The 15,873-nt window shown below is 31.1% G+C and overlaps 1 long non-coding RNA gene across 1 annotated transcript; it reads right to left on the bottom strand.

The window, feature by feature from the left end:
- Window positions 1-6,317: 6,317 nt before the first annotated feature.
- LOC131657061 (uncharacterized) lies at window positions 6,318-7,125 on the bottom strand. The gene is made up of 3 exons (XR_009300456.1): window positions 6,939-7,125; window positions 6,500-6,794; window positions 6,318-6,417 (listed from the first exon to the last, which is right to left on the bottom strand). It is a non-coding gene; the product is annotated as an uncharacterized LOC131657061 (long non-coding RNA).
- Between the last annotated feature and the right edge of the window lie 8,748 nt (window positions 7,126-15,873).

The raw sequence follows: 15,873 nt of genomic DNA, 5'->3' as shown, positions 1-15,873 counted from the left end.
CATTGCTGTTGTAATATATTAGTGAGATTAAGCTTAAACTTAAGAGAAAATCACAGTTGTGATTATAGCTTTATAAGAAGCATTGTAACTCTTAAAAGAATTTATTTACATTAAGTTGTAAGAACTAGAGTGATCAGGTTGTTGATCAGTATACTCTAGCAAGTCTTAGCAGGTGTCTAAGCAGTTTATAACTAGAGTGATCAGGTTGTGATCAGTATACTCTAGAAAGTCTTAGAGGGTATCTAAGCAGTTTGTTCCTAGAGTGATCAGGTTGTGATCAGAAGACTCTAGAAGACTTAGAAGTTGTCTAAGTGGAAAATCATTGTAATCTCGTGTGACTAGTGGATTAAATCCTCAATTGAGGTAAATCACCTTGTCAAGGGTGGAATGGAGTAGTTTTGTTAACAACGAACCAGGATAAAAATACTTGTGCAAATAGTTTTTATCTTTGTTATACCCCAAAATTTGCCCGCATCTTTTTTCAGAAAGAAGGCAACAAACTTCTGTCTAAAAATTAAGAGTTTCATATAATCTTGGATTTTTATCTCATAAATATCCCGGTTTATGAATACTTGGTTTTTAGAATTTTTCTTATACGGTATTTTGGCTCGCTGTTGAATTTATTCATACACAAACGCCAAGTATTGTTTATTACTTCACACACGCTATTTATTTGAGATTTATTTACAGATAAATAGTACTGACGCAATTGGTACAGAACTAAATCTTTTTGCAGGCGCAAAGTCTGGGGATTCAGACTGTACTGGTAACAAGTAAATTATTATTTTTTGTTCCCTACTAATTTTTGTACTATACTATATTATTTTCAAAATCTCTTTCTTTCTCTTTCTTTCAAAATCAAATCCTAACTTTATTCTATACATCTCTTTTTTAAACCCTACCATACACTTTCTTTCAAATCCTACTTCCACTCAAATTTTCCTTTTTTGTACGGAATCACTTCATTCCCCAACGTCTCTATCCTTCTTTTCATTCTATAAATACCTCTCATTTTTTCCATAAAATCTCACATCAAATTCTAAATCATCTCTCAAAATTTCTACTTCATATTCATTCTCTCTTCTTCCCCGGCAAAAATGGGGAAGCGGATGGAAACGTGTTTTCTTATGGTCATCACCGTCGTGGTGGTAATCATGTCCTTCTTCTGTTTGCACAGTCCTGAAAAATGTGGACCTGGGTTGTTTACACTCCCAATCATCTATATGTTATTATTTATAGCATGGGTTATTAATCGTCATTCTTAAAGTTTGTCGTATCTTTTATTTTTTAATAACGTACCGTTCACTCGTCGTACTGTTCATTATAGTATGTAATATTTGTACTGTCAGTATTAGATGTCGTACTATCTGTCGTACTGTTTTTTAATTATTAAGATAATATTTTTTGTGTTTTCTGCCAGTTAAATATTTATTTTTCTGTGCCTTAAATAATTTTCAAGTTTATTATCGGTAATTTCGTTCGCATACAGTATATATTATTTATTTATTATGTCTGTGTTTTTCTAACAACTCATGTAAATAAATTTTCACCATTAACATAACAAAAAACAAAAAGAAAAAATTAACTTTGACTGTTGAATTTTCACTTTAACTGCCACATTAATACCTGAACAGTCAGTTGACAGTCAAATCGCTGACAGTGCAATTCTCCGTGTTTTGTACCATCAATCAAATCAATCTTTTGCATTTCAAAATTCCAAGATTTTTGTTCTAGAAGTCTTCTGAATATCACATGATTAGCAGAGACTCAACACTGCACAAAAATCAGGTACGCTTAACTGTCTCCTACACAAACAGTCCCTGACTAGGGTTTTTTGTTTTTTTCAGGAGTACAAGTTTTTGAGACCTCAAATGGATTTCATGGACCTCCATATATCTCAAAGTACCACCTTATAAATTTTCAGATTTCAATTCGCTCAGACGCACAGTCAGCAGCTCAAACAGTCAACAGACGACCCGTTTGACCAAAAAGTCAACAGACAGTCAAAAATGAAATTTTTTATCAACATCCATATTTTGTCAAAAATATTCATCATTTGATCATTGGTTGATCATAATTCATCAAGGAAATATCAAAAATCAACAAAATCCTAAGTTTCAAAATTAGTGTTTTCTCCTAAAAAGTCAACTGAACTTTGACTGGTGATAACTCTCTCATCCTTCATCCAAAAAATTCAAACCAAATCTCATTTTGAAGGAAATTCAATTATCTTTCAAATTTAATTGGTCCCATGGTCATTAGGTTCACCATTTGGAAAATATGAACCAAGACATTACAGGTCATTTTCAAAGTCAACAAAAAGTCACTTTTTACAAAAGGACACACAAGGAGCATGGAAAATTATTTTGATATGAGACTAAAAGCATTGGTTAGAGGACTCTTTGAGGTTTCCAAAAAGTACAAGAACTCCTTCATATGATAAAAATTGAGGGATTTATGCCTTGTTGAAGTTGGCCATTTTTTGGGAAAATGCATGAAATCAACATTGATCAAAAATGTTTTTTTCCCAAAAGGGGCCAAGTTTTCATAATCCAAACATGTTCCCCATAACGTGAAGGGCCCCCCACGACCAAGCCAAGGCCCATAGCATTTTTGTTCTTTTTTTGATTTAATTTTATCACATTTAAGATTAAATTGAAAAAAGAAATGGAAGGATAATATGTAGCTTGAATCTTAAGCATGAGTCATCAAGAAGCATTCAAAACTCTGCCACAAGGAGCTAGTACCGCAGAAGAGAGTGCAAAAATCAAGCCATGGTTGCTTGAATTCAGAGCTACATATGTTATAATATTCAAGAATTCAACAAAATCATCAATGCTTCCTAGCTTAGTTTTTAAGCACTTTCTTTGCCTATAAATGAGGTAGTACACTTCATCAATGAGAAGGACACGAATTTAAAACCAGACACTTGCTTGTAACACTCATTAATCCAATTGAAATTTTCAAAGAAATCTTCCTTCAAAGACGAGCCTCCCAAGCATAATCCTTCCCAAAAAGGTGAATTGAAGCCATTATGAATAATGAACCTACTACAATCAACAATAGGATCACAAGAGAAAAGAGAGTTTAATTTTTAAATATCCCTCCACCAAAAAGAAGCGATGGAGGAATTTTTACAATCGTTTGTTAGAACAAGATTTGTTCTGATCAATATTCTTAGTTTTGATGATAACAAGGATATGAATTTTGTATGAGATAATCTGGTACTCTAATACTATGCAATTTCCGTTTCAGGAATTATACAAAGAGTATACACAAAATCAGCGCAAGAAGCACTGACTCAGAAGGTTCAGCAAGCAACATCAGAACATGGTCTGGCAAGACATCAGAAGATGGTCAAGCAGAATCCGAACATGGGTCTATGGAAGCATCAGAAGAACTTGAGATCAGAAGCAGAAGCACTGAAGTTCTCATGGTATCACGCTCAGAAGCACTTCAAGGTCAGAAGACAAGAAGATGCTCTGCACCAAGCTGTTTGACTCTGATGATATTCAAACATTGTTTACACAAACATCAGATCAGAAGTAAGTACTAGATGGCAGGCTACGCTGACTGACAAAAGGAACGTTAGAAGCTATTAAAGGCAACGTCAGTAGACACAGCGAAAACAAGGCTCGAGGTAGTTGACAAAAGAGTGAAACATTAAATGCAATGCTGTACGGATTACGCAAAGCATTAAATGCTCCCAACGGTCATCTTCTCAAGTGCCTATATATATGAAGTTCTGATGAGAAGCTACGTTACGAATTCTGAGAATACTTGCACATTATACAGAAACGCTGTCAAATTCAAAAGCTCTCAAACTTCATCATCAAGCTCACTACATTGCTGTTGTAATATATTAGTGAGATTAAGCTTAAACTTAAGAGAAAATCACAGTTGTGATTATAGCTTTATAAGAAGCATTGTAACTCTTAAAAGAATTTATTTACATTAAGTTGTAAGAACTAGAGTGATCAGGTTGTTGATCAGTATACTCTAGCAAGTCTTAGCAGGTGTCTAAGCAGTTTATAACTAGAGTGATCAGGTTGTGATCAGTATACTCTAGAAAGTCTTAGAGGGTATCTAAGCAGTTTGTTCCTAGAGTGATCAGGTTGTGATCAGAAGACTCTAGAAGACTTAGAAGTTGTCTAAGTGGAAAATCATTGTAATCTCGTGTGATTAGTGGATTAAATCCTCAATTGAGGTAAATCACCTTGTCAAGGGTGGAATGGAGTAGTTTTGTTAACAACGAACCAGGATAAAAATACTTGTGCAAATAGTTTTTATCTTTGTTATACCCCAAAATTTGCCCGCATCTTTTTTCAGAAAGAAGGCAACAAACTTCTGTCTAAAAATTAAGAGTTTCATATAATCTTGGATTTTTATCTCATAAATATCCCGATTTATGAATACTTGGTTTTTAGAATTTTTCTTATACGGTATTTTGGCTCGCTGTTGAATTTATTCATACACAAACGCCAAGTATTGTTTATTACTTCACACACGCTATTTATTTGAGATTTATTTACAGATAAATAGTACTGACGCAATTGGTACAGAACTAAATCTTTTTGCAGGCGCAAAGTCCGGGGATTCAGACTGTACTGGTAACAAGTAAATTATTATTTTTTGTTCCCCACTAATTTTTGTACTATACTCTATTATTTTCAAAATCTCTTTCTTTCTCTTTCTTTCAAAATCAAATCCTAACTTTATTCTATACATCTCTTTTTTAAACCCTACCATACACTTTCTTTCAAATCCTACTTCCACTCAAATTTTCCTTTTTTGTACGGAATCACTTCATTCCCCAACGTCTCTATCCTTCTTTTCATTCTATAAATACCTCTCATTTTTTCCATAAAATCTCACATCAAATTCTAAATCATCTCTCAAAATTTCTACTTCATATTCATTCTCTCTTCTTCCCCGGCAAAAATGGCGAAGCGGATGGAAACGTGTTTTCTTATGGTCATCACCGTCGTGGTGGTAATCATGTCCTTCTTCTGTCTGCACAGTCCTGAAAAATGTGGACCTGGGTTGTTTACACTCCCAATCATCTATATGTTATTATTTGTAGCATGGGTTATTAATCGTCATTCTTAAAGTTTGTCGTATCTTTTATTTTTTAATAACGTACCGTTCACTCGTCGTACTGTTCATTATAGTATGTAATATTTGTACTGTCAGTATTAAATGTCGTACTATCTATCGTACTGTTTTTTAATTATTAAGATAATATTTTTTGTGTTTTCTGCCAGTTAAATATTTATTTTTCTGTGCCTTAAATATTTTTCAAGTTTATTATCGGTAATTTCGTTCGCATACAGTATATATTATTTATTTATTATGTCTGTGTTTTTCTAACAACTCATGTAAATAAATTTTCACCATTAACATAACAAAAAACAAAAAGAAAAAATTAACTTTGACTGTTGAATTTTCACTTTAACTGCTACATTAATACCAGAACAGTCAGTTGACAGTCAAATCGCTGACAGTGCAATTCTCTGTGTTTTGTACCATCAATCAAATCAATCTTTTGCATTTCAAAATTCCAAGATTTTTGTTCTAGAAGTCTTCTGAATATCACATGATTAGCAGAGACTCAACACTGCACAAAAATCAGGTACGCTTAACTGTCTCCTACACAAACAGTCCCTGACTAGGGTTTTTTGTTTTTTTCAGGAGAACAAGTTTTTGAGACCTCAAATGGATTTCATGGACCTCCATATATCTCAAAGTACCACCTTATAAATTTTCAGATTTCAATTCTCTAGTACTTTGGAATGTTAGCATAGTATATTTTACAAATTGAAACTCACAATTGTTGAAGTTTTTTGAATGTTGCATAACATACAGAACAAATATATGTTGCACCTCTTATATTCATAAATTTTAACTTAATGTTAAAATGTTGAAGATTGGGAAAATGTTGGAGTATTTCTAACAAGGACCTACACTCCCTCTTCAATAAGCTAATTCAAAAAGTAAGTTCCATGTGAGTCAAATTGTGAAACATGGGAAGTGGTTTCCAAGTCATCCCCCATACCTGCGTGACTTTCACACAATAGAACGTTAGAAATGTATACTCTATTTGATATCTGACTTTCACACAATAGAACGTTAGAAATGTATACTCTATTTGATATCTTATGCGCATATAGATTAAAAAATTAGTTAATTAATGTATACTCAATGCAAATAGTGAATATTCAATAGGAAGCTGACTTTAAATCAATATTTTAATATTGGAATTTCGTTTGGGCATATAAGAATCTTAGTTGCAAGTATCAAGATGTTCATTTATGAGACTTAGAGGTTACTACAATTAAAAATTGATATCTTCCAAAAGCAATGTGACCAGAATGCCATGCATTTCCTTTACTTGGATCTTTCGAAAGCTTCTCAAGCCTGCAGATAATCAACTAGTGTTTCAATAAATTTGCTTCCCCCACAATGAAAACAAACAAAAAAATGTACAAGTGATTTTCACCTCAAACCATAGAGAATTAACTTGATGAGATCATTTTATTTCAGCTTCAACAGGATGAGAGGGCTGGTCATCATCTGCATCTGTTGGTAAAGTTAATTTCTTATCCTGAAACAGAAAAATAAGACTTTTATACTCTCACAAAACACAAACTAAAGTAGCCATTCCTTCCATTAAATAGATTCATTTCCTTCTTTTTCATTCATTCAAAAGCCACAAAGATCAAGTTCAAAATCAGATATGACAGAATTCGAAAGGATCTTCTAGATTCCATATCCCAGTTTACATTAACACAATTCTGTTTCAAAAACAAACAAGACAAAACATCACAATTAGAAATCCCTAATTATCAAAAACCCCAATTCCTTAAACAAAATAAGATGAATTTCGAGATATAATTTGGAAAGTATTGTGACATATTCATAGGTGAGGATTTACTTACATATTCTTTGTGTCAGAGTTGTAGTGTTTGAGTATTGCAACAAAAGGGTTGTAGTGTTCGAGTATTGCAACAAAAGAGCTAGACAAGAGCGAGATTAGATGATTTATGGGATTTCTTGTAAGAACAGAATGACGAAGCTCAACCAACAATAATGCAAATTGACAAGGACAACTACTATGGAGGGAAACATGACAAAATACGACTATAGAGTAAGGCGAAATTGAATACAGTAACGGCAAGACAGAGAGATACAAGAACCTTTGTAAATATTTCTAGAAACTAATCAAAAGATTTTGGAACGTAGATTGAATTGATTTTAGGATATTTGATTTATGGTTACAGTTCATTTTGGTTTTAGGGTTTTTGAGTTTCAAAATTGGGACTGAATTTGACGGGGAAAAGAGGGCTATGAGTGGAAATGATAAAGAAGGCGAGTGTTCTAAGTTTGAATGATGAAGAAGGTTTGATGCATGAATTTTTTAGGGAGAAGGTTTAAGGATAGAAAGATGGAAGGGTGAAGTACGTAAACAAGGTGGAATGAAAAGAGTTCAATTCCTAAAGAAATTTGTTTCGTGAGTTTTTGTAGTTTTTGCTAGACATACATGTAATAGCGCTTTTAAAAATCGCTAACAAAGAGGCATTGCTATCATAGCGTTTTATTAAAAAGCGATAACAAAGGGGCATCACTATAATAGCGCTTGATCAAAAAGCGCTAATAAAACCTTTTCTTAATTATTATTATTTTTGTCATCACGCGATTTCAAAGTAAGGGTTAATATAGAGGCCGATATTTGATAGCACCCGACCAAAAAGTGTTATTATTGGTTTTCTTGTCAAATTTTTAATATCGGTTTACTAAAAAGTGCTATTAAAGTAGTGCTATTATAAGATAAAATTGCAGTAGTGTCCCCACAAGACCTTGTAATTTTCTGAACACTTAGCTACGGATGTGCTACGATTCCATTCGTAGCCAATGTACCCGCAAATCTTAAAACCCACATATACGCATATAAATGTTTTGCGACCATACGAATATGTTCGTCCAATTCCTCTGAATATGATGGTACCCCTAATTGCTCCTAATTTTACCTAAACCAGAAAACCCCAAATCAAACTTACTAACCCTAGCAATGGTGGATCACAGTTAAATCACGTAAACGACCAATTTACTACCAAGAAACAATCAACACACAAAGACAAACCATAATATGCAAACCAATTTCACCATTATATGCAGGTGATTCTGGGGTTGTTGATGTAGTGTAACGATCCAAATAGCTTCAGAATCCTTCAAGGATTGTATTGCAGCCTTTAGAATGCTTCGAAACTCTCCAAAACTTCAAAATCGAATCTATGTTCTTGAGTGAACTTCTGCTTCTTGATTAGGGTTCTTTCTCCAGAAATTCCTCCCCTAATGCATTGCATATGTTATGTATTTATAGGAGAACATGTTAGGTCAACTAAATTGAATCAAATCTTCATAATTTGTGAAATTGATCTTTGATTAAAACTTGAATGAAATCTTTCTAAATTGGACCAATTTTGTTCTTTCTCTTTCCAATACCCTTTCACACGAATTTGATTCATATTTTGGCCCATTGAGTGATTGAAATTGATTGGAATATTCATCTAAACCAAATTTATGATTTTCCCTTGATTTATTTGACTTTTAATCACTTTTTAAATGAATAAAAAATCATAATAAATCAAATAAATCATAAATATTTGTGGCAATCATATTTGGAGTTTTGGATAACTTGGGGTTCAAGATTAAATCCTAAAAAGTTAGGCCCATTTGCAAGAAATTCAATTTGAACCACTTTTGTTTCACATTTTTCCTTCAAATTTGCCCAACTTTGACAAGACATATCTCCCTCAATTTTTAAGATATGGAAGAGTTTTATGACTTTTGGGAAACCTAAAGATGTCTTCTATAAGCCACTTTGGAAGCTTTTTTTTCATTTGAAGATTTTATGTTGATGATATGGGCTTTGACAAAAAACTGCTTTTGGTTGACTTTTGAAAAGGACCTATAATCTTTTGGACCATATCTCTTGAATGAAGCATCTCTGGTCTTGGCATGTGTGAGACAAAGGTGTAGAGAATCCAATTTACTTCAGAATATGCTTTGGTTGATAAATTTTTTATACTCCATGTGAAAGTTATGGCCAGTCAAAGTACAGTTGACTTTTTAGACCAAAAACCCTAATTTAGCAACTTTGAATCTTATTGATTTTGAAGCTTTCCTTGATGAACCATGATAAACCCAAGATCAAATGATAAATGATACTTCAAAATGTTGATGTTGACCAAGAATCAGGAATTTTGACTGTCCTTTGACCATAATTGACTTTTAGGTCAAACTAGTCGACTATTGACTATCTAAGCACTTGAATGAACAATCTTTGGATTTGAAGCTTGAATTTTGGCATGGAGATAATTTTAAACCCAATAAGCTATATGAAATCCATTGGAGGCCTTGATTCATCCATTTTATTGAGAGGATGTAAAACCCTAGTTCAGGAGGTCTTTGGTTATGAGAGTGTGCCTTGAATTAACCATTGAGCCTTGAGTCATTGTATGAGCTTGAAAGTGAAATGAGATGGGAAAAATTTGGGGTATGACACTTGGTATTAAAAATACAATGGTTTTTAATTTAGCTCTTCTCAACAAATGGAGCTGTAGAATTTTCCAAGGGAAATATTCGCTTTAGTACAACATCTTAAAAGCGAGGTATGGTGACATATCTTTTCTTCTATTCTTTGGTGATCGAGGCTTTAAAGCTTTTTCTTCATCTTCATCTTCTTCTTTTTCTATTTGGTGGGGGGATATAGTTAAGATTGATTTATGCTCTTACAAGGATCTTATTGCAAATTGTTGTGGATTGGCATTGGTTCTTTTGTACACAAAAGGTTAGAGATAGTAAATTAGATATTGTTTGGTTGACTACAACTTGGACTTTATTGCTTTTAAGGAACGGAGTGTGTTTTCGGGAGGAGGTTTAGAACGTTAACGATACAGTTTGGAACATAAAGCTCCTTGTTTGGAAGTTGTCATTTTATGGAAAAATGACTCATTCCAATTATTTGTTTGACAAGTTTAGTAAGGATCCGCTTCTTTTTCTCTCTTAATTGTAATTGGTTGATATATTTTCTTTTTTGCGGTCGAGTATTCCCGTATTTTGTTTAAATAGGTTGGAGAATCCTTAGTTCTCTATTATATTATATCTTGCTTACACAAAAAAAATTGTCAAATTGGTCGCATATCAAAATTACAAATAAATTTAAAATACATTTGGGTGTTCCAATATTGTTTGGAGTCTAAATAAAAAATCAACTAATAAAAGGTATTTAAAATATTTATAAAAAAACCATTGAAATCAAGTTTTATTTAAAACATTATTTTATTTTAACAAAACAACAAACATGAAGTGAAAAAATATTAATTATAAAATCTAAAAATCAATGAATAGATTTGCAAATCAAATCAAAATCTTAATATTAATATTTTTAACATACTTTTCCTTAACAAAAGTATCCACTTTTTCCTACCACTTTTATCTATTTAATTGGAGGAGAACCACAAAATTTTAATTCATTCATAACACATTTAAATATTTCACATTACAAGAAAAAGCCATACATCATCTAGCTACTAGTATACAAAGACATGAATCCATGCAAAGCAACATTGCCACCAAAATCAAAGAAAAAGAATAATCACAAAAGTGAAGGTAAAAAGATAAGATACACAAGCAACAACATGATTCTCTTAAAATTGGCAATGAAGAACTCAATGAAGAATAAAGGAAGAGAGAAGGTTGTGTTTGCAAGAAACATGGTTGTAAAAGCTAAACGTTTATCAGAAAAACAATGGAATCGTCTTCGAAACTTTCAAACCACGCCATCTAGATTATCCATCATGTCTGATTCTCAAGATTTGTTCGTCAAGCCAACTATAATCGATGATCGATTTTCTCAAAATTTCTTAAGTAGTTCATTTGGTAGTTTACACTTAAATTGATCACTTTATCATTAGTCTTCAAAATTTTCTAAATAATTCATTAGGTTCTTTATACTTTCTAAATAATTGAATTTATAAATATTATAATTGACAATTAATTTAATATAATAAATTACTTCCAATAAATTTATGAAAGATTTGGTTACACTTTATATTTTTTTTAGAGAACAACACTTTATATTTCTTAAACTATGTAATTTACATGATCCTACAAGTTCCATAGTATTAATATTTGAATACATGAAGGATTTCATTGCTTATAGATTTTTTTAATATATTTTCTTCATGTGAGAATTGTTTCAACGAGATCTTGTGATATTGTAGAAATATTGTTTTTTGTTTTTATTCATTTGTTAAATTTATTTTGAAAGTAATCAAAGGAGAGACATTTATTCATGAATATTCTCTTGTTTCAATATTGAGATATGATATTGTTGTATTTCAATTTGATTTTTTTTTTGTTGATTTATTTGTAAGATAAATTAAATCATCCTATTAAGTTATTTTTCAAATAATGGTATTATACCTAGCCGTTAAATTTTTATTTAAAAGGGAAATCGATTCAATAGGGGTGGGAAACAGTTCCGGCCCCCAAGAAAAAGTTTGTTTTACCTGTTATTTTTTCGGGCCGAACTTGACTTTTGAACCTGCATATTTAAGTATGTCTGCCTAGAGATGCTCGCGGTGTGACTTTGGCGGTTTTAGGTTAAAAAATCATATGAACCGCAAGAGAAAAAAGCATACGGTTCGGTTTGGTTCGGTTGGATTTAAATCAAACCAAACCAAATCAAACCAATGCGGTTTGGATTGGTTCGGTTGGTTTGGTTTGGTTTTTAAAAAAAAATACAAAATTTTATTTGATATAATCTAGTAAGTTGTAATTTTTGTACCTCTTCATTATCAAAGCTTACACAATAAAATCTTACTAAGCCACAACAACAAAAGTATGCGGGCATTCAATATATTCTTAAACTACACAGTAAAATCTTACAACAAACCAAAAATTATATAATAAAGTCTTACAAAGTCACAAAACCAAGCAATTTTGTTAAAGTTTCAACATGTAGACAAAACTGCAAATTAATACATAAATTAAAGTTCAACCATTCAAATCATAAACCATTCAAAATTCAATGTAACCATCATGTTTGTTCCACCATTCAAAATTCAGTTCAGCCACTCCATAATCCATATTGCTTCATGTTATCTTCTAGCATCCATCCTGATTGTTCACAAATACAACATTTAGTCAAAATTATTTCAAATAAACATTTTCTACTGTCAATTGCAAATAAAGTCAATTACATTTCCTTCAATCAATTACATTGCCTACTGTCAATTATTTCAAATAAACATTTTCTATTGTCAACTACATATCCTTCCGTCAAAATTATTTCCTACTGTCAATTGCAAATGAACATTTACATTATACATTTCAAAGGTACAACAATAATTTACATTCAAGTTTCCTAGCCTACAGATTCTTAAATAAAACTTTAGGTTCTATATTTTTAGCCTACAGATTCTTAAATAAAACTTTAGGTTCTATATTTTTACAGGATAACAAAGGCTTTAAACAATTGTAGTGCTAGCACCGGTGATGATATGAGTACCACGGAAAGGCTCAAACAAGAACTTGAACCTACTACACAAAGACAAGAAATTGTAACATGTTTCTTACAAGAAATTGTAACATGTTTCTTACGGTGATATTATAAGTACCATAGAAAGGCTCAAACAAGAACTTGAAACTACTACACAAAGACAAGAAATTGTAACATGTTTCTTACAGGAAATTGTAACATGTTTCTTACGGTGACATTATAAGTACTAAAATATTTTAATAAACATTTACATTCATCCAAAATATTTTAATAAACATGTTTGGTGGACTAAATTTGAGATCAAAATCTAATAAATTCGTACCATTTTTTTCAAGCACGTTTACTAGTACGATTCAATGTCAGAAAGTCCCTCATTTAATTCTGGGATCAGAGCCATTTATACAAACATATTAACAAACATTAGACAAATGAAACAAACATATTAACAAACGTTAGACAATTAAAACAAATATATTAACAAACACATATATATATATATATATATATATATATATATATATATATATATATATGTATATATATATATATATATGTATATATATATATATATATATATATATATATATATATATATATATATATATATATGTATATATATATATATATATATATATATATATATATATATATATATATGTATATATATATATGTATATGTATATATATATATATATATATATATATATATATATATATATATATATATATATATATGTATATATATATATATATATATATATATATATATATATATATATATATATATATATATATATATATGTATATGTATATATATATATATATATATATATATATATATATATATATGTATATGTATATATATATATATATATATATGTATATGTATATATATATATATATATATATATATATATATATATATATATATATATATATATATATATATGTATATGTATATATATATATATATATATATGTATATGTATATATATATATATATATATATATATATATATATATATATATATATATATATAACATATATACCTTGTTCGAAGCTGCTCCAATACTTCCAAGTGCTCTTCAATATCCACTTTCAAAAGGGAGGATCTTAACCAATTTTGTACACATATTAAAGCTTCAACAGTGTGTGGTGTAAGAGAGCTCCTATAACAACTAAGAACTCGACCCCCGGTAGACATTGGCATAGCCAAGATATCTCTAGCCATTATACCAAGCGTAGGGTATTTGGTGGAATTTACCTTCCACCAATTCAAGATGTCAAAATCTGGACTTTTCTTCTCCCTCGTCTCCATGAGATACAAATCCACTTCGTTTTTATTCAAATTCGGATCTTGATCCATGTCCTTCTCAAATTCATTATCCAAATGATCAGAAGATGTAACAAATTCGGATGGTTCTATTTCTTGTGGTACACCACCTTCTAACATCGCATACTCAACACATTTCTCGCCTAATCTCTTAAAGGCCTTTTGAAACTTCAATGCACTTTCAAGCATAAGGTACGTGGAGTTCCACCTAGTGGGACAATCATATTGCACTATAGACTTGTCTTGTATCCTAACTTCTTTAATACATGTTCTAAACCTATCTAAACGACCAGGTGACTGACGAACATATCAAACCGCACTCCTAATTTTGGAAATTAAATCATGCATGAACTTCAACTTCACCCCATCATTGACAACAAGGTTAAGAATGTGGGCACAACATCTAATGTGCAAATGCCCCCCTTTTAAAGGATGAGAATTCCAATCCTCCATTCTATTTTTTAGGTAATTCCTAGCAACATCATTTGAAGACGCGTTATCAATTGTGATGGGGAAAACCTTATCTACCATCCAACCCTCCAAGCACTTTTCAATGTTATATAGAACCCTTATGAGATGTTATAGGACAAAAATTAAGAATTTGTTTATGCATCTTCCAATCTTGATCAATTAAATGTGCAGTAAGAATCATATAATTAATATTTTGCACAAATGTCCAAGCATCAGTTGTTAGACAAACACTTTGTTTTGTTTTAGTAAACATGCTTATTAACTTATGTTTCTCACTCACGTAAAGACTCAAACAATCCCTAGCAATTGACATACTTCCTGGAAGTGGGAACCTATGTTGTGTAACACTCATAAAATGATGGAATCCTCCATTTTCAACAAAAGAAAAAGGTAACTCGTCCACGATTATCATTCTAGCTAAAGTTTGCCTACACTATTCAACATCAAAATGAATACCAACAAGTGCAGTAATAGATCCTTTAGAGTCTTCTTGAAGGCTAAGAGTGGTTTGTGTAGGATCAAGAACACTCTTGGGAATTTTTTCACATTGATTCATCAAATGATTATTTAAATTTGTGGTTCCATTCTTATGTGAATCAGCCGCATAAGATTTCGTACACCAATTACACTTAGCCCGAGTACGCGAATCATTTCTTGTAAAATCCCAAACCTAAGATTTAGGCCTACAAGGTTTTTGTTTACCTGAATTTTCTGCATTAGCATTAGAATCATCGACATTAGAATCCTCGGGTTCTCCAACTTTACTTTTCGTCTTGTTTTGAAGATTGTCAAAGTAAATAGTTTGTGGTGGATTTGTTGTTGGCGTCGGTGGATCATTTTGAGTCTGCAAGTACATAATGGACACCAATCAATTACACCAAACTTATGTAATTAAAGGACATTCAAAAGAATAATAATAACAAAAGTTACCTGATTTTCTGCCATAGAAATGGAAAAGGATGCATCAAAACCAGTGGCGAATCTAGAAATATTTGACATTGGGGGAAAATTTATTGTCTAATATTCATTAAAATTTATATTTTATATTTCCAAAAATATTTTAAAACTAAAAAAAAAAAAAATATATTTATATATATATATATAACAATATTTTTTAATATAGTACTATATTTTATATTACGGTATATATTTAATGTTAAATATATGATACAAATTAATTAACACCATCAATGATTACAATTGGTACTAATTTATTTTACGTTATCTCTTACTTAAATATTTATATTTATTTCTTATTAGTTTTGGTTCATATGAGTACAATTAATTTTTTTATGGGGACAAATTTTAATATTAAGAATATTAATAAACAATTATTTTTGGTTTAGTGGGGGCTTGAGCCCCCTTTAAGAAACATGTGTATCCGCCTCTGATTAGAACCATCCTACTTCTTTGTCAAAAGCCGTATTTAACTATAACGGTAGAGCGGCAAGCAACAAAAGTTTTGGAAATATTTATCCGGGAATTTATCGTGTCCACAGAGAT

Source organism: Vicia villosa, linkage group LG3, assembly GCF_029867415.1.
Source record: "Vicia villosa cultivar HV-30 ecotype Madison, WI linkage group LG3, Vvil1.0, whole genome shotgun sequence".
Taxonomy (NCBI): Eukaryota; Viridiplantae; Streptophyta; class Magnoliopsida; order Fabales; family Fabaceae; genus Vicia; species Vicia villosa.
Note: the sequence above shows the minus strand (reverse complement) of the source record. Positions and strands in the feature narration are given on the sequence as shown.